The sequence below is a fragment of the Strix aluco genome, chromosome 19 (genome assembly GCF_031877795.1).
Source record: "Strix aluco isolate bStrAlu1 chromosome 19, bStrAlu1.hap1, whole genome shotgun sequence".
Taxonomy (NCBI): Eukaryota; Metazoa; Chordata; class Aves; order Strigiformes; family Strigidae; genus Strix; species Strix aluco.
The window spans coordinates 8,503,279-8,509,764 of NC_133949.1; positions in this window are offsets into that span (position 1 = coordinate 8,503,279).

The window sequence follows — 6,486 nt, forward strand, 5'->3', positions numbered from 1 at the left end:
TACCCTGCATGCTGCTGTTTGTACAAATTTGGGTGAACTGTAACACCAATTTGAAAAGAAATCACTGATATTTCCTTAAGGCTTTTCACAATTCCAGACAAAATACAAATACTTCTACTGCTTCAGCACTTGATTCACACCAGTATTGTTTTATCAAGCATTAAATTCTGTCACAGCCTTTACACTCTCGGCCCAGTTGGGGAGGGCAGAGATCCTCACTGAAACTAGCTAATTCCTGTTCTACAAAATAACTTTCTAGCCATTATTTAAACTGCATCTTTTTTTACATATGATATCTTAAAGGCACTAGCCTACCAGTAAATTCATGGAGATTTATCTCTTTCTGTCCTGTCAGGCACTGCCCTCTCCCCAACAATTAACTTTCTACTCATCACAGCTGTGGTGGTACCTGCAGCTTCCAAAACTTAAAGGGACAAGGTAGGAGAAGTGAAGTTACATGCCATCCTCTCCAGTTTTCTGTAAAGCAACTTCTTTTTGAACCACATGAGCCTGTGACACACTGAGCAACACCGGTTTTCAGTGAAGTGTGAGTAGGTTCGTGCAGGAGGCCAAAACCCCTACAAAGCAGGAATCAAAAGGCTTTCAGTAACACTGTGCAAGTCAGCTGAAGGAGAACCAGCTCCCCCCCTTCCCAAGTGTGGAGTGGAGTGGATGTGGGTTATCTGTACTGTACAGGTATACACAAACTGGCTGCTGCTTGAGCTTGGTGAGTAGAATTCACAGCTATCCAAATAACCACATTTCTTCACCACAGATGGCTTTTTTTGATGCTCTCCAGTAATAAAAAAGAGAAAAGCTGTAACACCTGCAGCAAATACCCGACCAAGCCTATCAGGAGATTTGTTGGGAGTCAGCTTGCACGTACAGTTTTGCAGGATCAGCATCTAGAAAGACAAAGCCAACAGATACTGGTCAACAGAAGACATGGTTGATCCTGACTCTCTACCTACCTGACCTCAGCCAAGATGGTTCTGACCTTACTTTTTCCCTTCAGTCATCTGGCTGCTTGGATCTCCCTTCACTTGAGTACATAAGTTCTCTTACCCCCTGAAAGGGCAGCTACTGTCTTCTAATCATTATAACAAAAAATTCCTGCCTGGCCTAGCATCTGAGCCCTGTATTCCTGCTGAAGCAGCTGACCAAACAGCGAGCTTGCTAGTATATTTTGCAAAAATGTTATGTTCCTCAGGTCAAAAGGCACATTAAGCAATCATTTAAACTGAAAGGGACAGTAACAAATGGCAACATTTCCCCAGATAAGGACTCAAGGAGGTATTGCCATGCTTGTCCTTAAATACCTGAGTTAGCATTCCTAGGCCCCTGCTTTATAATCAGCAGAGTCAGACAGGTGCTTGCAGAGGCTGAATCAGAGGAGAGATGAACTTAAGTGCCCTGAAATGCCTATTCAAGGACCTCTCTCCCTTCAATCACTGAAGAGAAGTCCTGCAGTGATAAGCCTCCTTGAATATACACTAGATTTAAGTGGCCAGAGTTAAGTCAATACACATGAGAATCCCCCAAGTCATACAGCTCTAACAAAAATTTCCAGGTTTGCACATCAGAAAACTATTGTTTTAAATACTGTGCCCACATATGCTTCAAGGATCCAGTCTGGCTCCTTCAGTGTGAAACCCCTCTTATGCCTTCTAAAGTCTTGAGTTTGAAAAAAGGCATAATAGCTTGTTGAAAGACAAGGGACCTCAGATGCTGCAGTTGTACAGGCGGTTCTGCACAGCATCAACATGCCCAGAAGTGTTCCTTCACAAGTTATCAACCCCAGCCATGTAATCAGAGCTGTGGGAGTTGGAGTCTCTTCTGGCACAAGCTAGGGGCTTGCCTTTAGGAATCCAAGTGGATTTACTCTTGCATATAAACCATCTTTGTTGAAGTTGGTTTTCCCCCATTCATAGTGGGAAATCCATTCTTGTATGATGACTTAGAGAGATATGGCTGGCTGTGATTCATGATAACATCTTGCTGATGACCACGTGAATTTAAACAGACTGATGGGGAAATAAAGTAAGGCCCACAGGTGAGAAAATTTTCCTGTATAGTTGCCTACAGACAGGTTAAAGACCTAGACTTCAGGCAAATGTCATTTGGGCTGTACTAACAACACTGCCATCTGTAACATCACAGCATCACAGATTTATTGAAGTTGGAAGGCACCTCTGGAGATAGTCTAGATCAAAACTCCTGCTCAGAGCAGCACTGGCTAGAGCAAGTTTCCCAGGACCATATTCATCTGGGTTTGGGATGTCTACAGCGATGAAGACTCCATGACCTACCTATTTAGGTGTTGGAATGGGCTGCCCAGGGCTGTGGTGGAGTCCTCATCCCTGGAGGGGTTTAAGAGTCAGGGTGACATAGCACTGAGGGATCTGGTGGAGCTGGGAATGGTCAGTGTTAGGTTAAGGGTTGGACTAGATGATCTTCAGGGTCTTTTCCAACCTTGATGATTCTGTGATTCTATCTGGGCAACCTGTTCCAATATTTGACCACCATCACAGTGAAAAATTTAAATGGAATTTCTTGCATTTCAATTTGTGTCCATTGTCTCTCATCTTGTCAATGGACACCGCTGGAAACAGTATGGATTTGTTGTACTCAGTTCCATCATCCAGGTCATTAATGAAAATATTATAGAGTTTTGGCATTGTATTTTCACATAAAAAAGTCATACTTCAGACAATCTGCACCTTTTTAACATTAGCGAAAATTCAAGGTATGTCCTTAGATAACTCATGCTGGCACATTACCAAGGTAACAGAGGCAGAGGGGAATCAGATCTAAGAAAGTTTCTGGGATAGATAGAACAGGCTACAGGGGGATCAGAAGCAAGCAGTTACTGAGAAGGAGAGATCTGGAATAAACTTTTACCCACATTGCCTAGAAACATACATAACCTTCACTGCTGCTGAATCACGGGGCGGGGGGGGGGGGGGTGTTTGTTTGTTTTTTTACAAACAACCAACCCCCAAAATAATTATTCCATTCTGACTAGTGCTGGAATCTTGTGTCCAAGTTGGCATACCGTGTTTTAAGAAAAATATGCACAAATTTAAGGTAATCCCAAAGAGAGCAAGAAGAATTACAAGCATAGAAAAGATCACTGAGGGGAAAAGTTGGGAAAAGAATGTTGAAAAAAAGAAAACTAAGCAATCTTCCAGTGTGCTAACGTTCATTAGAAAGAGGATGTAAAGGATGAAATTGGCTTAATTTGCAGACAGAAAGATTTAGGTTAGATGGTAGGGGAAAGAAATGCATAAATAAAAGGCTAGCTTTGGACTTGAGGCTACCTAGGAAGTTTAGACAGGTCAGATAAACATTTCTAACAACAATCCTGCCTCCAAGCAGAACAACAAGCTGGGGGAAACTCATGAGAACCTTTCTCTGCCTTTTATGACAGTATATTTCAAAGGCTGCTCTACCCATTCACAAGGTTTCAGAAAGGTTTACAGGATTAAACATTTAAGAGTTAATAAAACACATTATCAATTCTACACTGTTTCTTTGTTTTTTTCCCATCCAGATAGTAATTGTTTGTGAAAGGGCTGACACTAAAGAGCAACTGCCAGGGTTCATGCAAGTTCAATTCCCATCTGATCATTTTAATGATGCTTGGTGAGAATCTGTTTTTGTGGAATTAATCTCGGCTCTTTGTTCCCTTTAGTTATTTGCATCTGCACCCAAAACCCATAAGCACAGCCCTATGTCCCCAAATGAAATTGGAGATTGACATTAAATTGGGATTGATATAGGCTTGTTCTAAGAATCTTTAATATTTTCATGACAATTATCTGAACATCTGTCCTTTCCCCTTATAGAAGGGGAGGGTTACAGCTCCAAATTTTCTTGCATGATGGTCTAAGAGCCCAGGCTGCAGAAGTCCATATGAGCAACAAGCTTGGTGGTGTAGCCCAACCCAAAGATCTTTTCAAGCTGTCTGTAATAGGAACATGTCTGCTGCACTGCCCTTGGAGTGCAGTAATTCTGGGGCAACAGACAGGGAAAAAAGTGAGAAATGGATTTTGAACAGAGAAAAGTGAACCAATGAGGAAGGAGCAGTAGAATTGCAAAAAACCTGAAGGCAAATAGGAAGGGTCACATGGAACTTGGGGCTGAGAGCCTACATACCACTTGAGTGTCATGAGAACTCTGGTAGTGCATGAATGTTTGGTAGCTGCTGGACGATCTCATAGCCTGCACCCTGGTTTCATCCCCACCAGGACCTGGAGAGAATTTAGATTGGCTTTCAAGCAGAGCCTCTGGTTTAGCTTCCTCCAAAAAAGCCACCTAAGTTGTTCAAGGTAAGTAGGGGCAATCAAGTGATTTGCTTCAAAATTGCAGTACTCCAAAACAAATTGCTCTTCTAGACAAAGCCTAGCTCAACCTAATCTGCACTAAGACAGTCCTATTTTCTATCTTCCACACAGCTCCATTCTCCTGCCCTGAGGGCTGCTCCCTAAGGAACAGGGAGCCTACAGCAGGGCATAGTAACCTGACCAGCAGGAAAGTGGCCTCACCAATATCCAAACAAGGCAAGCCCAAATATGTTAGTCAGGTTCAAGAGTCTAGGTCATCAGGCAAGTCTATGATGATGAGGCAGGTCCAAGATCAAGCTGAAAAGCCAATTTGCAGGTTGGGGTTGCATCCAGTGATAGTTACTAGAGTCATACCCAGTTCAGTGATTGCTAGGCAGGTCCAGAGTGATATGGAAGACCCAGGAAGTAGTATAGGTCCAAGACTGTAGCTCAAGAAAGGTTTGAAGACCCAAGGCTGAGCTTAAATGGGGCTCTTGGTCTCACGGACAGCAGGTGTGGGTGGGGGCTCCAGGTGAGACTTATCAGGGCCATTAAGGTCTGTTAGTGCACTCAGGACCCTGACAATTGCAGACTCGCAAGAAAATGTAGGGAACTGATGTTATTAAAGAGCAAAGAAGTTTCTTCTCATTCAGTACCTGATGTGTGTGTGTATGAGTTCTAGTGGTGATCTGGGGGAGGGAGAGGGTGCAGTCAGGGGAAGGGGAGAATGTGGAACTGCTCAGACCAGACTTCCATAGCCTAAGATGCTATAGAGCTGCACTTGAAGTAGTCATGTAACTAGGCAGTAACAGATGAAAAAGGTCCCATCAAAAAGTATGCTTTAATGGAAAAATGTGACCTCATCTTTCAAGAGTATTATTCTCAAAGTTTTTGCCCACCAGCTTGCATGAGGAAAAATAAACCTCTCCAGATTGAAGGCCAAAGGTAAGCCTGTGTGCCATTTTATCTATTCTTCAGTCTCATTCTGACATCTTTAAACGGTGCAAAACCCATAAGCACCATGTGACATCTGATGCCTGAGTGACTTCAGCTCAGATTAGTGGAACAGTCAGTACTCATTTGGATGGGTATGTGGTTTTGTGTAGCTCATACAAGGTAGTATTAGACTTTGCACGTGTGCTTGTGCTATACAAGATCATTTTCCAGACCCACCACTCAAGCAATTTCCAGATTAAGTCTAGAAATGAAACATTCATTTTGCAGTTCTCTCCCATAAGCTGCTCCTTTCTTTGCTGAGAAGTGCTGTCACTTGTTTGGGTCTGCATAAGAACCTAAAGCAGAAGCTCATAAATCTACTGTGCCACTGAAAACCCTCTACTTCAATGACCTCCCATTGCTTATCTACAATCCCATTCCATAAGCAGTGGTGATACAACTCCAAAGAAAAACACATTCTGGGGAGAAAAAAGCCATTGTGTGAAACAGGCAGAACTGTTCTCGTACAGGAAAGCTCAGCTTCGGGTGAATAAGCCATGTGGTGGAAAAAAAGGTCATGTAGACTCTTGCGGTGCATGAAGTTTTACTAGTTCCCAAAGCCCAGTCAAGCTGCACACCTTGTTGGGAGGGACAGGTCTGGGTGATCATGCAATTGTTTCAAATGTTATGGGAACTTACAGCAAGAAGTTCTAAAGCCCTCTCCATGTCTTCAGCAAGATTCACGCAAGAAAGGGCTGAATTTTGCTTCTAGCTGTGTCCACTAATGTTTTTAAGAGAGATAATTACTGGTAGATACAATTGGGAATCACCTACTTATACTAGAAAAACATTTCTGTTACAGGAATATGCACAGTGCTTCTGGACAGAGAGGCAAGGGATGAGATGATTTAGTATATCAACTTTGTGTCTGCTAAGAGTCTTCTCATTCCAGCTGTTCTATATTACTGAAGTGCACCGAGTGCAAGGTCTTGCTGGAACAACAGAAAATGCAGGTGGGGGATGAATGTCACATCCCTGAGTCGTGCAGCTTTTTCATGTAATTTCTGCCCCTCCTGATGAGGGCAGAGTTTGACACCTTGCCCTCAAATCCTCTTTCTACAAAGGCTAAGATAATGGAAACAGAAAATAAGTGGCTTTTTACTTCATCTCAATGTCTATGTGACTGTGGTGCCAACAACGCTGATGCAAAAGGAAACCATTTTCA